The 17,780-nt window shown below is 42.4% G+C and overlaps 2 long non-coding RNA genes across 2 annotated transcripts in view; one reads left to right on the forward strand and one right to left on the reverse strand.

Annotated features, from left to right (window-relative positions):
- LOC133393754 (uncharacterized) overlaps positions 1–17,780 on the forward strand; it is a 122,658-nt gene that overhangs the window by 16,302 nt on the left and 88,576 nt on the right. The gene's annotated exons all lie outside the window — the stretch shown is intronic.
- LOC133393755 (uncharacterized) lies at positions 9,212–9,906 on the reverse strand. Its single transcript, XR_009766367.1, has 2 exons — positions 9,551–9,906; positions 9,212–9,472 (listed from the first exon to the last, which is right to left on the reverse strand). It is a non-coding gene; the product is annotated as an uncharacterized LOC133393755 (long non-coding RNA).

Here is a 17,780-nt window from a genome sequence, read left to right on the forward strand (position 1 = left end):
GGTTGTTTTGACCACTCATTGTGCAGTTGAACTTTGCGCTATTTTGCGATGGCGTCCGTGATCTGTAAGAAATGTGAAGGTGCTATTAGCAACGATCCAATTCCGTGCTTCGGTCTGTGTGAACACTATTACCACGATAAGTGCATTGGACTTTCAACCCCGCTCCTGCGTGATTTTAAGAAGTCACAAAATCTATTCTGGGCTTGCGCGGATTGTGCTCAGCGTTTGCGGGCCGTTGACTCTTTACGCTTTTCGCACGGCCTTTCTCGTGATGCTGCCTACCTGTTGGAATCGTTGCAGTCCGATTTCCGCGATACCTCACGTTCTGTGCAGGCGACATCAGCTGCCTTGCGACTCGAACTTTCCTCTTCACTGGATTGTTTTAGAAACGAGATAGCTTTGATGAAACAGGAATCAGCATCATCAATTCGTTCCGTGAAAGATTTCATCGACTCACTTACTGCTTCTCACTCAATGGAACGCAACTACTCACAGGCTCCACTACTCACAACGCTTGATGAAGTTAAGCATGGCATCAAGGGGCTTGATCTCATGCACCGTGAGTTTCTCACTTCCTTCAACTCACTAATGAACAAGCTCAACTCTCATCTTGCCACGCATACTACTACATCGAGTGCTCACCATTCCGCGATTCCTGCTACGCACTCAACGACCACGAATCCAGTTGCGGCCTCTAAGCTCACCCATCAAGCTGTTGGTGAGAATCCTTCTAAACGCCGATTGATGGATCGCTCTCCCGACTCGTCGCCTACCAATACCGCTACACGCGCTATGCTGTCATCGGGTACAGGGTTGTCCTACAACAATATTACGACCGTTCCTGAACGCCCACCCCGTACTTGGGTCTTTATCTCCCGTATTGCTCCTGATACTCCGATTGAAGCGATCCGTGAAATGGCCTGTTCCAACATAGGGACAGACGACATCTTGGTATACAGCCTTGTACGACGCGACCGGGATCTTTCTACGCTCTCCTACGTATCTTTTAAAATTGGTGTACCGGATTCGCACCGGGCTATTGCTTTGGCTGCTTCAACCTGGCCTCGCGGGATCTCTTTTAAGGAGTTCATCGACCTAAATCCCCGTTCCGTCAATGTTTGGCGACCCACTACTGCAGCTTTCCTTGCACCTTCTGCGCCTATTAATCGTGAATCGGATCATCCTTCCTCGCCACCTTCTATCAACCACACGACACAACTGCGAAACGCTGATTTCACTATTTCGCCCGATCATGGTCCTATGAGCTTGCCTTATACGCAGTACTTTCAGCAAGCGTAAACCGGCTGATCCGGCTGAAGATTTTCATGAACTACCGACTTTACCCGAATTGATGGAAGCTAACCCTGCATCTAATACACACAATCCGTCCGACTCTCTTCCGCCGTTAATAACTTGCAGCGAGAGCACTCCCGGCGCATCTCGCTCTCTCATTCCTTCGATCGATCGACTAAACATCTACTATCAAAACGTAAGAGGATTGCGCACAAAACTAGACGAGTTACGCCTCTCTCTATCTGAGCTTGATATGGATGTGTTGGTGTTAACTGAAACATGGCTCGATGGCTCAATTCCGTCCTCTCTTATCTCGGAGGATGCGTATGTCATCTATCGCTGCGACCGAAATTCTCTCAACAGTAACCGTTGCCGTGGTGGTGGTGTACTCATTGCCTGCTCTTCCGTGCTGAACACGTCAACTTTATCACTGCCGTTCGACTCGCTGGAGTCTGTTTGGACAATTGTTAAGCTTCAAAACCTTGCAATCTATATCGGCGCTGTTTACATCCCACCCGATTTGCGTTCTTCCGAAGTAGTCCTTGACGATTTACATGAGAGTGTTAGTTTCGTTGCTGGCAAACTTAAACCAAATGATCTTATGGTGTTACTTGGTGATTTTAATTCACCATCACTCTCCTGGCAACCGTCGGCATCGTGCGTTAATCAGTTCATTCCTACTGGTGTATCTCGTGAAAATGTTTCTCTGCTTGATGGAATGTCGGTAAACGGTTTGCTGCAATTATCCGGCATAAAAAATATACGCGGAAGACAATTAGATCTTCTATTTGCCAATGCTGCCTTCTTGGAATGCTGCTCCCCCGTCATAGCTTCCTGTTCCACTCGTCGCGCTAGACAATCATCATCCTGCTCTTGAGACAAGCGTGCTCCTTACGCACTCTCGCCCTGCACCCTCCCAACGAATACCTACGGCTCGTATGTTCAATTTTAGAAAATTGGACTACCAAAAGCTTCATCGTATATTAGCCGATACCGATTGGTCCTTTATTAATGCTGACTGTGACATTAATCAAGCTGTAGCAGCGTTTACTAATGTAATCACTTCCGCCTTCCCTTCCTGCTGTCCTCTCCTTAAACCCGCTCCTAATCCTAAGTGGTCGAACAGAGCTTTACGTCTATTAAAATCGGACAAAAACCGCGCTCAACGCGCCTACCGTTTAAATAATACTTTACACAATCTTTGTGTATATAAATATGCGGCCAAGGCTTATCGTCTTCTTAATCGCCATCTGTATCGTCGCTACGTTCGGCGTCTTCAAATGCGCTTCACTATTGATCCTGGGTCATTCTTTCGTTTTGCGAACTCTCGGCGAGGCTCTGCTAGCCTTCCATCCACCCTGTTTCTTGATCTGTCCTCTGCTACGTCCAATCCTGATATATGTAACCTATTTGCCAAACATTTCTCTAGTGTATTTGTCGATCCTAGTACTTTTAAGGTTCCTTTGGACGTGGGCTTGTCTTACACGCCCTCTGATGTGATATCATGTAATTCAGTCGTTGTAAGTGAAAGCCTAGTAAAATCCGCTTTATCCAAACTTAAAACTTCGTTTTCACCAGGCCCCGATGGCATCCCTGCCTGTGTTTTGAAAAAATGTGGCAATACCCTCACTCCTATTCTCACTCGTCTTTTTTCTCGCTCGCTTAGTGTAGGGATTTTTCCTAGTCAATGGAAACTAGCTTGGCTTGTTCCCATTTATAAGAAAGGTGACCGCACACTAGCATCAAACTACAGAGGCATTTCTATTATTTGTGCGTGTTCTAAAATCCTCGAGTCAATTGTCCATTTATCTGTATTGCCTTGTGTAAAAAATTATATTTCTACGGAACAACACGGCTTTATGCCCAATCGCTCAGTGTCCACCAACCTAATGTGTTTTTTGTCTTCTCTATATCACTACCTGTCTAGTGGTAAGCAAGTAGACACTATCTATACCGATTTCAAAGCGGCATTTGACAGTATACCTCTATCATTACTTGTTGCTAAGCTTCGAAAACTAGGTTTCGGTGGCTCTATATTGCCGTGGTTCAACTCCTATCTTGAGAATCGTTCATATGCAGTTAAAATATGTGGCTCTTTCTCTGAATGCTTTCTTAGTTCTTCGGGAGTCCCTCAAGGTAGTGTCCTTAGTCCCTTACTGTTCATTCTCTTCCTCAATGACTGTACTTCGATCCTTCCTCCTAACGGCTTCTTGCTATATGCGGATGACGTTAAAATTTTTCTTCCTGTATCTTCTACAGCTGATTGTCTAGTCCTTCAATCCTGGCTCTGTAAATTCTCTACATGGTGTGCTTCTAACGGTTTAGTCCTGTGTCCTCAAAAATGTTCCGTCTTGTCTTTCTTCCGATCTTCTACAAGTATAACTCATGCTTATAGTGTCTGTGATGCCCCTATTCCCCGTGCGTCCTTGTCTAAGGATCTTGGCGTCTTCTTTGACCCGAGTCTTTCTTTCAAGGAGCACACGGACTATGTCATCAACAAGGCCAACAAAAGTCTTGGTTATATTTGTCGCATGTCCACTGAAATTCGTGATCCCTTTTGTCTTAAGTCCCTTTATTGTTGTTGGGTCCGTTCCGTACTGGAATATGCCTGTGTCATCTGGTCTCCTGTCCAACTATCTCTGCTCCAAAGGATTGAGAGGATCCAGAGACGTTTTACAAGGATCGTATTTCGTAGGTCGCTGGGTCATCACTCTATTCCGCTTCCTTCGTATGAGGATAGATGCACTTTATTAGGCCTTGCCAAGTTGGAGCACCGCTTCTCGGTCGCTCAGGCTTCTTTCGTCGCTGGCATATTGCTCAATACGATTGATACCCCTTCACTTCTGTCGCGCTTACATTTGTATGCACCTTGTCGCACCTTACGTTATCGTTTTCGTCTCCAGTTACCTATATGTCGTACACGTTTTGCTCGCAATGAGCCTTTTGTAAGAGCTATGTCGTCTTTTAATAGTACTTATGATCTGTTCGATTTCAACATATCCTATCCTGTCTACCGATCCCGTCTTTGCTCCTTTTCCGTACCATAAACTCCTTCCAACTCCTTCGTGAATAATTGTTATACTATAGTCAGTAAGCACTATTGCTGTAACCCAACGTGGCCGAGCAAATAATAAAATAAAAATAAATAAATTAATAAATTGTAAGGATCGTAGCGAACTTCAAGCTTTTTTAAGCACGTCCCAACGCCCTTCAAGCTGTCGATCATCCAACCGGAACGCTTTGGAAGTAATTGCGTGCATAAACCGGAAAATACTGACAAGGGAAAGGTTTATAATGGTTTCTTTTTTCAGGCACTATGCTTTTGCTCAAACGATCCTGAACAAGGTCTGGTAGAAATAATACATCCCGTTGCATTCAAAATGGCTATCCAATAGCAGGAGGCACATAGCGCCTTGGCCAGCCGGGTAAATTTTCTCGTACGAACTGACTGCAAATGTGCCACGGAAAAGGATACCTTTTAAGAAGCTGCGTGCCGAGATTTTCCTTCCAATACCATTTTTAGCTTTAAGAGTACTTATGGTAAACTTATGGATCGGAAACTATCGCTTGTGAATTCCAGTATGTGCTTTGTGACCATGAATAACAGATTTGGCTTGCGTTTGTGCTTGAAGTTTCCATACGATGCGGATCGTAAGCAAACCAAGACGAAACGAAGGAATGGGGACGTCATAACATCGCGTGACGAACATAAATCATCGCCTGCCATCGAGTACCTATTGCATAATCAAACACAAGCGTCGGGGCAACGAAATGTCTTACACCATGGGATCACGTAGATAGAACACGAAGTACCGTCGCTACAACCACTATGGGGGTTTGTTTTTGATCGTGACTGAAATATTCCCAGGCAAAGTAGTATACTGCATGTTGAGAGAGAGATAAAGAATGTGCCTATGTTTTGGAATGATAATCTTTCGCATACGCTTCGCCTTACCACGATCGATGCTTTTATTTTTCCTGTGCTTGTTATTGGGTTATGGTTAAATCACTCATTTTTTTCGTTTTCACTTTATTTCTACCGACAGAATATTGAGGATGTACCATTTTCTACTTCATTAAATGTCCAAAATATAATTAGAAATACCCAAGGGTACATAATTTTGCAAGAAATATTGTGGAAACTCAGTAATGTTTCCCATATTGTTTTTTGTCAATGAAAATATATTCTTCAAATCTCAAATACTATTAAAACTTTGAGAGTCCGACCATTTTTTTACGTTTGGTGAGCTATGTTTATGTTTAAGAAGTCAAGTATATGTTTGTTTGAAAACAGTAAAGAGTACAAATTGCAGGAATTCTAATAATGTTAATGCAAATCATGAATGACTACAATACAATGTTTACTGTTCGTACTTCTTCTTCTTCTTCTTTGGCTCAACAACCGTTGTCGGTCAAGGCCTGCCTTTACCTCTTGTGGGTTTTGGCTTTCAGTGACTAATTGATTTCCCCCCATAGCAGGATAGTCAATCCTACGTATGGCGGCACGGTCTATTTGGGGCTTGAACCCATGACGGGCATGTTGTTAAGTCGTACGAGTTGACGACTGTACTACGAGACCGGCCTGTTCGTACTACAAAATGAAAATTAATAGATATGCACTCGTGCTAGACAAACACACGGTTGAAAGCGAACCGCGGAGTCATGTTCCAACGGGAACCGCACTAGAAGCAGGTTTCCACGACAACCGGCGAAGTTCTCGAACGGAACCTCCACGAGCGGTGTCATATTGATGGAATGGACCTTCCAGCATGCAGACGACACCATGCAGACGGGATCAATATGATCACATCAGGTGGTTGGCAACGTGACCGGCAGACGGAAGAACACCTACCAGCACCGAGACACCAATCTATCAAATTAGTTTTATTCCCGGCTTCGTGAATAAGGATCCCCAGTTTATTTTACCTTTTTTTAAACTTACTCTGGATAACCACACACATAATTTAACCTTTTTATCAAAACTGTGTAATATTCAAACAGAGAGGTCATTATTTACGCCAAAATATGATATTTTGTTCCAATTAAACTATTCGTAGTAAATTCATGTGAGATACCAGGCGTCCCCATCGAACAAACTTAATGCTTCATACGAATACTACTTTGATATGACCAGACCATGTAAAACGATGAGCTCTTTTTTAGCAGACCAGCAATTAAATGATAGAAATACGATATTAAAAAGCTTTCGACACACGACTAACAATCAACAAAACATTAAATTAATAAAATAACTTTATTTGCTTAAAAACCATTAACCTAATTTTAACACCTTGAGCACCGCGTCCGTGATCCGTTTGTCGGTGTTCGATTTTGAGGAAGGCAATCCACAAGCCCATGAAGCTAGGCAATTTGTTTAACGCCCCCTTGATTGCAGGTAGCATCCTTCCACTATCGGAATAAGTGCTTATAAAAAAAACAATACTACAGGATGCCGGAACACGGCTTTTACGCTTACTGGAAGTCATGCTTATCGTTGTTGTTGACTTGGAACCCATGTAACCCATCACATTTTTCCACGGGTTAGAATAGGTTTTTGGACTTCGCAATACGTGCTCGTGCATGTTAGCCAGCCAGCTGAACAGTGTAGAAGAACGTCCTTTAACCAAGTACAAAACAGCCTTGAAGTGGGGATGGGATTGCGTGAGGCCACTTCATCACTACACTGACACAAACTAGGTGACAGAAGGTAAACCCATAGAAACCGCCGATGAAAACACCTTTGAAGAGAGTATACTTGAGAAGATGGAGAAGTTCATGGGATGAACCATCGGTAACACTTTTAGGAATCGTACATTGGCCTACTTCTGTATCATATTATCTGCTCAATTGAAATACCAGATGTCGCGAACAGTTACGAGATTCTTATCGCATTGCTCTTATCGTATCGAAGTTCTTATCGTATCTCTTTATCATAATATCTTTCAATACCACCTGCTTGATGAATCATGAAGAATATCCAAGCGTGTAAAGCATACCACACACTGAATGCGGTACCATGCATCTCATCATAACCCTAACTGCATAATGTTAAACCATAATACGACTTGAAACAAAAAGCCGTTCTTTCCTTCAAGGTTGTGTGCATATCATAAAATTTCATATTTTCATCGAATTGGCTTTAGAAAGCTTATTAACTTCCATGCACGGGCTCACCCGATTTCGCGGAAGTCAACAATACCCCTCATGAATTGTGAAACCTATTATTCGCTCACATAAAAGCCATGTTGACAGGAGATGGTTTGCATTTCACGTTGAGTATAGTCTTCCCCGATAATGCGATAATTTCGTGAAACAATAAAATATTGTTCACGACATCCGAGAAGTGTCATGAAACGCACCGCTGAACCGAAATGGTGTTTACATTCACCCATACCCCAAACGGTTTGGTGGTAATCTTTCTGCTTTTGCGAAATTGAATCACTTAACCATATATTTTTTATGGCTTTACAGGGTTTCACACATTATCTCAAGATCGTGGGATAATTTCCCGAATCTTTCTTAAACAATGCCAAAACTATGGCATGAAGCTTGAAAACGTTGATGATACCTGAATTAACCAGATGCAATACTGAATATGCGGTATATTTTTCGCACACAGTTCCACGATCAAGTTTAAACAACCAAATGTACACTGGTAAAGCCCTTTATCGTCCCGAAAAGATATCTGAATGTCAACGCCACCGTTGTGATCGTATATTTCACTCAAGATTCTCGCTGCTCGCTGCTTTTTTCCAATTGTATAACAAGCATTGACAGCTGGAGCGCAAAAGAAAAGATAACAGATCCCTTGGTAGCAAGTAAACCTTCCCAAAGGTCACGCTACTTGAGGCACGTAGAGTGTTGCTCTATTTTGAGCCTGCGACCAGGAGCCCCTTCATATCCCCAGTCGAAAGCAGAGCGTTTGAATCTGCCATTACGGGGCAATTTGTGAAACGAGAAATTTGTTTGCCAGGAAGGATCATTAATTTGATTTTCTCGAATTTACCTGTTGGAGTTTCCTGACAGGAGCGGTAAGTGGAATTATTAGGATGGTATTGTGCTGAAACAACGTGTTTAAAGCTCACGCGTGGCGAAAGATGACAGTAGGTGATCGTTTAACGATTGGTTTATCTCAACAACCACTAGGACAAGTGGGAGTCCTATCCGTTCCAGAGGATGAGAGGTAACTGGCTGTAACGATGGGGTTGCTTAAGGTACTGGGGATTACAATCTTTTCCAACTAACCACAGAATCCCGGGCTCGTTTCGGGGGGATTTGTGATAATCGGTTAGCAAATGATTGGCGTTTGTCGAGCCGCACACAACATTCATTTCTCTACTCATTTTTCAATCGATTAGGTTCGGGTTGCAAAAGCTTTTATGCTTTAACCGGCAAACTAGCCACAGCTTCTATCCTGCCTTTGTTTCCGAACATCAGTTTGGCATTGAAGGCAGCCATGCCTGACCGATTCGTTCACCCTTAAAAGGCTGTGAGAGCTTGTTCGGTTGAGTGACACAAGAGAGAAAGAAATCAAATAAAAGAGTTCTCTTCCCCAAAGCTGCTCCCCAGCCTTTAAAAAAAGCTAGGATCGGAGTTAAAAATAGAAAAAACCTTTAAAATACATAAACACGTACAGAGTACGCAGAGCGTACTGTGCGTACTGCGTTGTCTTTTGCACGGTGCAACGTAATTACCCAAGGACGCAAAAACCGACGGCGGCCTGTGTAATCTGGGCTCTCTACAAAGCTCTCCTCGAAGCTCTCGTCTGCAGTCTTGTCGAGAGCTTCGCCACAGGCGCCCGAACCATCCGTCACGCACACATCTAAACGTTCTGGTTTCTACAGCCGCTGACGCATACCAATGTGTTTGCTCCACCTCCTTTTTCGGATTGCTTATAGAAATGCTGAAGCTATTCACATTTGCTATACGCACACATTCGCATGCTGTTTATTGAATAATATCTCTCTCCCTTCCCACATGTGTTTTGGCATACTCCCGCTGTGTACACGGCAGAACGCTTTCCCCCTTCCAAATTTACCGTTCTTCCTTCCTCCTACCGCGCTCGGGGTACCATCCGTGCTGCGCGTGTCCAGCTGGCTTCATTTTAGTGATGACGTCATGAACAGGAGCTGCGCGTGTTGAACCGGCTTCTGTTAAGTAATGACGTCCTCACCGGGGGCTGAATGAAGCAATAATGAATGTAAGTAGTATGTATTACTATGGAGAGTTTAGCGCAGAGGATTAGATCAAAACTTACTTTAATATTTTAAAACTGGAAAACGTTTTCATTCCGTCGCTCACTTTGAAGATTGTTGACGAGGTCAGCATGCAGTCGTTGATAAATAGCGCACACACCTGTAACTTTTTAGACGCCAAAGGTTAGTTGAATGTACCTGCACAAGCACACAGCAAGAAACTTACCTCAACAATTTGCTAGGATAAATCATTCCATAACTGAGGAAGAAGGAACACGGCACAAAACGTAAATGAGCAAAGTACGTTGCACAAGAAATCGCACCTCACTTAAATACATCCTTCCACAGGGAAAGTTCTGGACAGACTGAGGATGCCTAACACCCGGATGAGCGCGATAGCAGAAAAATCATGGTGGATCGAGAGAGTTTGGAAGACTCGGTTCAGCGATATCCGCTGGTAAATGCATGTGTGTGTGACGAACGAAAGACGTCAAACCCCGCTTCCCCCGTATTTCATCCATAATTTTTCGTCACACCCACACACCTCTGCACGGGCGGCGGTTTGCCGTCCAAAATCTAGAGAAAGAAGACAGGGCCTCTCGCTTTGGCACACAGCAAAATCTCTCAACAACTTCGGCTCTGCTACTTGGGTAAGACTCTTCATTCTTCGCTAGAGCTCCGAACTTTAGCAGTTTTTTCTCGCTCTCATACACAATCAAAGCTCACTCACACAAGTACGCACTCTTTCTCTAAGTCTATGACGCACGAAACAAGCCCGTGAAACCCTACTGGATGACCGATTCTTGCAAGGACTAAGCCCCTAACGAAAGCATTAAAGCATCTTTTAAATGAGTTGTTCTAGCTTTGAATGCTGAGGCTCAACGACTTTGAATTTGTGTACTTTTTTGGTTAGTTTTTTTTATTTCCCCTTGCTTTTTTTTAAATGCTCCATCCTCTAATCGAAACGGCTGAGGAAATAAAAAAAAACGGTTGCGACTGTCCGGACTGAGCAGCTGACGTTGCAATCAGCATTTCCGGAGGTGCACTTTCGTCCCGTACGGCAACGGAACTAATTCGATTCTCAGGACGAAATTCAAGGTTTTTCCCTAGAGATGAATGAAAATTCCAATTGAAACGCTGCTCTTTTCTCATTGTAGACGCCCGGCAAATAGTCGAAGCAGCTACGAGAGTTAGGTGATGCTCGAAGTCTTTGCAGTTGGCAAAGTGTTTTGGGTTGCGGCGGAAACGATTATCGAGTGCGATGAAAATCAGGGCGTCCGGTGTAGTTTCCGTTCATTATCGATTTGGAAATGCTAATCAAGTGCCCACGTGCGACTGATTGAATGCTCGGTTCAACCTTATTTGGGACGTGGAGCTAGAAAGAGCAGTAGCAAGGGACAGGTCAATCGTTGATCATTGCGAGATTGGGATTTGATGAATTGTGTCATTTTGTCTATATTTCATTACAGGTAAGCGATGACGCTGGCAAGAGCTGCAAATTCAGAAGGAAATGACATTCTCTTCTACAACGACCATCGTGGCCATGTCGGGGGGAGTTGGAAACGCCGAGTGTCAGGTGAAAAAGTCAATGAAATGTTTGGAGGACGATGGTTACATCCGATTTGAATCCGTTTTTGCATTACAATTTGATTGACGTGATTCTTGGTCGTTCATCGAAGACAGTTTTGAGGAAAAAACAGCTACAAATAGAAGACTTCATTTAAATTTATAAATCGACAATACCGGGTTGTGGCATGTTGACCAGTACGTTCAGAATAAGGCGATATTTTAAAGCCCTTTACGTGACGCAATCAGTGTCATGCAAGAGTGTCTGTTTTCTTTCTGTTTTATTTTTATTTCTAGCACAGTGACACAGGACACGGAATTGAAGCCAACTTACTAGCAAAAGTTGGTCATCATACAGCACAGTCATTACGTACCGTATGTAAGATGCAGTGTGCCAGTTCTCGGAGCGGTGTGAAATTTGGTTTCTAAAAATCATGACTTATGGCACTCCCTAAACTGACCACTGGGTGCCATCACCACTTGGCTCTTCCATGACACGATGGTTGAAATCTACAACGCTTACCTACACTCGAATGGAGAATAAATGAAGCCTAGATTGTGCTGTTGGTGAAAAGTGGATGTGGTTTTGCATCTCCATCCTGCAAGGTAGAGACGTTTTCGAGGCAAAACGGGAACGACAGGAGCTTTGGGAACGACAAGCTTTTGCTCCGACTGGACTCGCTACGACAAAGCGACAGTAAAGCTGAGGAACGTCATTAAAAGTACACCACAAATAAATTCAACTTGTCCAGCAGCGGCTTCAGCTGTAGGGACAAACAGTGCGACAGTAGAAATACATGAAATAGTAATTTTTAAATGCATAAATTTGTTCAAATTTTAAATTGCTCTGTTTATTTGAGCAAGTGAGTAAAAATCAATTAATTGGCCATTTTTATGACTAGCTCCAAACTTGTACCACGTCAATTGCTTCCACAGATGTACATTTGTGTAAACCTGTCATCGTTTCGATCCTCGAAACAGTACCTTGGCCGGAGGTCACCGTTGGATGAAACATTCCATCGCAGTGCGCTGGTACTTCCCCGGCATTTACTCTGTAAATGCAACACGGTATGTAAGCGCATCATTCGCACTATCTTTCACCCTATACTGTGTATCACCATTGGGTCTATGTGACTTTTAGTCGACCCAGTGCCACTCTGACCAAATGTTGGCTGTGGTTTCCAAAGCTTAGTGTGTTAGCTTGTGGTGTGAGCTCTTCCGATCAGAAAATGGCTAATACAATCCTGGTCATCACACCAATGATAGTGCCCCAATGTTAGGTGTTTTTACATAACCATGTCAACAGTTATGGTTCCAGTTTCTGCACTAACTCTGGTTTGCACTGGGTTGCTCCCCGAGGTGAAAGAAAGATTGCTTGGATGGTCATGTTCAAATCTCATCGCCACTTTTGCAGTTCACCCTCATACTCACTAACAAAAGCTCTGTGCTGTGTCTGCGTAACATACCAACACTTTGAAGGGTTCTTTGGTAGCACAGTATGTACGCGCAGTGGTAAATATTTCCGAAACACAGATTCTGTGCCGTTCTATCCTACCATACAACACTGGGTATTGGATACTCTTGTACTAACAGCATCCGCTCGAAACCAGAAGTGAGCATAAATATTTACGTTTTGTACCGTTTTGTTGTACCGTTTGCTGTTGGACCAGCTGGCTGTTTGTTGGTCGTAGCTTTCATTCGGTTAAGTTTACACCCCGTGTACAACGGAACGGCGCATTGGCTTAGAAAAAACCGTCGTGCTATTAGCGGCATTCGAAGCATACATCCCACCGTCGATGTACTGGACTAGGATGCTTTCTCGGGTGGTTTTGCTGTGGTATGGATGTGGGGAATGCATAAAATTTACAAAATATTGCATACATGTGAAAAGCCAAATTCACCAGCAGCTGCAGCTGATTTTTTGTCCCGGTTGTTATCCTTCCCACAGAATAAAAAAAACACCACCCAAGAAGCGGAATGCGTATACCATAGCATGAATAATACATACCACAGGTATCAGGATTTAAGGATGGCTGGTTTCCAAAACGTCTCGGTTACATAACATTCATTTTAAACGACAATTGATGCATCTTCCTACGATGTGTTATTGTTTCGAATGAGATATCTGATCCACCATTGCATACCACGCCTCGAGGGATGGGACACGTTGCACAACAAACGACACGTGATAAGCAATCAATCTTCAGTTTATAAAATCACTTATTTCTCTCTCCATCCATCCTCCGGACGGTCATACGGCTGTCGTGCGTAGCAAAAATCTTTGGCAGATAAATTCCTTCACGTTCACCATTTCCCTTTTCATGCATAATAACACATGCATAATTAAAAAGAAATTATAATAAATTGATGTTTCACATTATTCACATTTCTCGCAGGATACTGGCGCTGAATCATACATGCTAACATCGACTGTCCCGCTGACTTGTAGCTTTATTGGAAACTTCCCGGCACTGTTTGTTGGTGGTCTTTCGCTGCTATGCAGAAAATGACGTACGATGGTTGATTTTTTTATCGCTTGCGTTGTAGCTTTGACGAGGTGTACAGTTTCGATGTGAGGAATAACTCGGAACGGAACCGTCTCGCGATGGCTGACGTATTGGACGCTCAAATGGATGTAGTTCAACGAAAGCACTCAGTAACTTCATAGTGATTGTCGTTGAAATTCAATGTAACACAAAAAAAGCATTGCAAGGCAAGACAAAACTAAAAGCTCGTGACATTAAAGGCAAACACAGCATCAAGCCTTTTCTGAAAACTGGTAGAACGTAAAAGCATTAAATCACTTCAAATCTCAACTCAAGTTTCCTTTCAACTAAATTGTTCATCTTGAATGTCTCGTCGCACTGAGTTTATTTGTGAGGGTATTGAGTTCATAGCTTACAGCCATGACTAACTCAGCAGTTTTTCAATAGGACTGTTGAGACACAGACACGGAAGCCCTGTCATCTAATCTTGTTTAACGAAACACGAAGATCGTTTCGTTGAGCTTTGAGCTTTCGGCTCGGGCGATTAGTTTATAAGTATAAGTGTAGTTCTAGAAATAAAACTCTCTTCTAATTTTGCAGCTGAACAGGCTACAACCGCCGATAAATATCGAACGCTAGACAAGTTACACCGACACACGAAAGAAAAGATTATCCGAAATAGTAAGATCGAACAAGGACAATTATTGTAAGGTTAAATTGGGTAGGTTAAAATTTCTTGACTATGTTAAACTTTGCAAATTGCAGTACTAATGAAAAATATATTGAAGAAAAATGATCAGAACATAAAATATTTAGCATATTTAACAACATATTACAGAACATGAATTAAAGAACATATTCCATTGTAACCAAATAATCTGGGTGATATGAAATAATGTTTTTCAGTTTGAGGTTTTACTAACAAAAACAATAAAAATTTTAACTTTTTATTCTAGCTCTTTTATTATGGAATCAATGGCCATAAAAAAGTAAACTATGTTTAATTCACTAGGTGCTTCATCTTCATCCAATATTGAATCAAATGATATTAAACGAAGATTAATGTAAAAACATATGTTTCGTATGAGTAATGTTACAGACTTTTATTCAATTTATCTATCACAAATATCAATTGAATGTTTTCGATACGTTTTTATGTCCTATGATTTTTTTTTTCTTTTAAATAGAAATAAAAACAATCCTTCATCAATCTATTTTGATATTTTTGTGCTCTAAGCAGGATATTTCACATAAACTGCATAGCGACCCTCTTTACAATGAAATATAAACATCTCTATGCTGAACTTTTTCATCAAGCAGCATCATAGTCAATCTATCATTAGAAAAACAAATAATAAAATTCTCCCCTTCCACAACCAACAGTGAGCACCAAGTGGATCGAGTGCCTTCCCCGAAAGTGTTAATTGATTTTTTTTCATCGAAGCAAAACATGCCCATTCCGGGTTGCGATTAAAAGGCTTTCGAATGATGCTTCATGCGAATCACAAACCACTGTACTGAGCACGATTCGACGCCTTGTCCTTTGAACCGTGCAACGCAAAATCCGTTTCTTTGCAAAGCCCCTACAGCGCCCTACGGCTAGATGCTCATTGTTCGCTTCGCACGTTTTGCGATTTGTTTATCTTATTATGAAACCACCAAACCTAAAGCAGACTGTCGGCGTGATCCTTGTTTTAACGGAGGAAACTAACTATCAGCGTCTAAGAAAACATGCATCACAAAACAGTGCAAAGAACAGAATCGATTGTGGGTTGAAATTTCCGGCATCACTTTTATCGTAATACGGATCGCTGCCGACGCCGCAGAAAATGATTAAAGAATGCCGTCTCACTTCGAAGGGGGAGGAGATCGGAGAGGACGAGAAGATCGACGAACCTTGCATGGCTGGGCAAACAGAAACAAAATTGTTAACTCTTCACACGAACGCCTTGCGAATCTGGTAGCATGACTTCAGGCTGAAGCACGATTCTGTTGATATGTGGCATATTTCCAGTGCAAAGCATGTAATAACCAGTTTTTTTTCCACCGAGCTTGAGTTAAAAATGAACCACAAAAAAAAAAGAATCAAACTTCAAATTTATAACAATCGTTAGCGTATACCTCAGTAACTATCGAGAGTGTGTACCGTAAACAACTGTGACCGTCTTGTAAAAATGTCTTGTGATGAATTGTCGCGTTTTCCCTCAAACTTTCTACGCGGGCTTTACGTTACAGTCGGAGTGAACGTGAACGTAAAATCGCTTGGTGAAACGTTTACAGGTTATGTTTTGCATCAAAATATGTCGAATTCAGTTGCTCTGTCAGCGAAAATTTAAAGCTCAAATCAAAACAAACAAAACAGCAATTCAAACAAGACCCGTAATGACTATGCCGCCCATGCATAGGATTGACTGATAACTATGCTCATTTGCGGTAAATGATGCCCTAGCTCGCCAGCGGTTGAACGAGACAAATAAGAACAAGAGTAGGAACTGCCTTAGTAACAACAGAGAGAATGAAGACCCTTGAACACTCAGCCAGTACCGGCAACTTAGACCGTTTTTTTAATGTCTTGTAACGAAATGACGCTTTTTCCCTAGAACCTTCCTTCTAAGCTCCGTTAGAACAGCTAAGATCGCACCAGGAGGCCGTTTGGTAGGCCAAGAAACGACCCCGTCATTTAAATGCATAACCGTGCCGATCACGTACTCGTGACAAATGTGTTCACAACGCGAGTAAATGAGGAACCCGAGTCATTGTTAGGGTACGATGAAATGAAATTCTCCCGAAAATGGTTCCTCCTGCTGCCGAGTTTGAGGAAACGAGAATGTAAGCATCAAAATTGCATCCAACCAAGTTCTTCTTTCACCACTTTAACACCACTCACTAACATTACCGGTGAAGTATATGCGAACGCGCATGCTTTCGCTTCAGAAGACATTCCGTTGCTGTGGCTTTCCGTTGACGGTGTGTACGGGCCTGCCATGTGAACTTGTAATCAGCCACGACGTAAAATGTACACCTGTGATACTTACCTTTGGCTTTACAATTTAATTTTCCGAGAACGGAGTTCCCGAACACATGGAGTTCGTACGAGTGGCAAGCATTCGGATTGAGATTAAAGGTTAGCGGGAGCAAGGAGCTACTCTAGGTAACCTCTTACGTATCTTCATAGCCCACAAACCTCACAGGTATCTGAGAGGCGATCACAAGAGGCACACATGCGTAAGGCGTACATTTCATTAGCCATGTTCTCACACGGCATATTCTTCAAGAAAAAATCTATCAAACATACTGTTTTGAACGGGTACTTTAACACGTTGTCTGCCACGTCAGCCACTTAGTGACTGACACATTACACATTGTAAAAGACGTGTTACAAGAGATAAATTTGCACGTATTTGATCGGTTCTTTCACAATGCTTTTCTTTCACGGTTATTATTTCTTAAAAAAATGATTAAAATATCAAAATGAGTTTCAATTATGTTTTCATAAATAAATGAGAATGAAAATGAACAATAAGTATAAGATCTTGGAGTTCATTAATTCATCCTTTACTTTTGATGCACAATCTTAAAACACTCATCACAAAGTTGAGGTTGATCGGGACAGCTTGGACAATACGTAAACGATATTTTCACAGTTTCACGTGCCTTTGATCGGCCCATGCTTTGCCTGTCATTGTTGTAGCATCGTTTGCATGCGCGTCACTAAAACGTTGCAAAGCATTGGAGTCGGAATGTCACCGACTTTTGCGAGGGGTAAAGAAAGGGAAGATAAGGGAAGAGAGGGGAGGGGGGTTTCCAAGAATGAAATTCCATGGAATAAGCCCAACAAACGACATTGTGGAGCGACTGAGACAACAAAGAGAATTGGTGAATTTGATTTAAAAGAGAAAAAAACCAAAAGCAAATACAATCGTTTCAAATAGTGATTCCGTGGCCTGACGGGGCAGTTCAGTGGGCATGTATGGTGGCAGACAACGTGTTAAGTCGAGCAGCCTTTTGATGAATCTTTTTTTAAACAATCCAAGTTGTTGACACGTCTGTATGTTGACATAAGAGCAATAACAAGTGCGAGATAATTATAAAGGCAGGTGCGCTTATCGATTAAAACAATAAGCTGATTGACGGTGCCATAAAACACCGAACAGAGCGAGAGAGAGAGAGAGATAAAAGAAATGTTCGGAGCGGTCAGGGTTCACGCGCCAGGTCAACGATCGAAGATCGGGAATCGGGA

This window comes from Anopheles gambiae, chromosome 3 (genome assembly GCF_943734735.2).
Source record: "Anopheles gambiae chromosome 3, idAnoGambNW_F1_1, whole genome shotgun sequence".
In the NCBI taxonomy this organism is placed as follows: domain Eukaryota; kingdom Metazoa; phylum Arthropoda; class Insecta; order Diptera; family Culicidae; genus Anopheles; species Anopheles gambiae.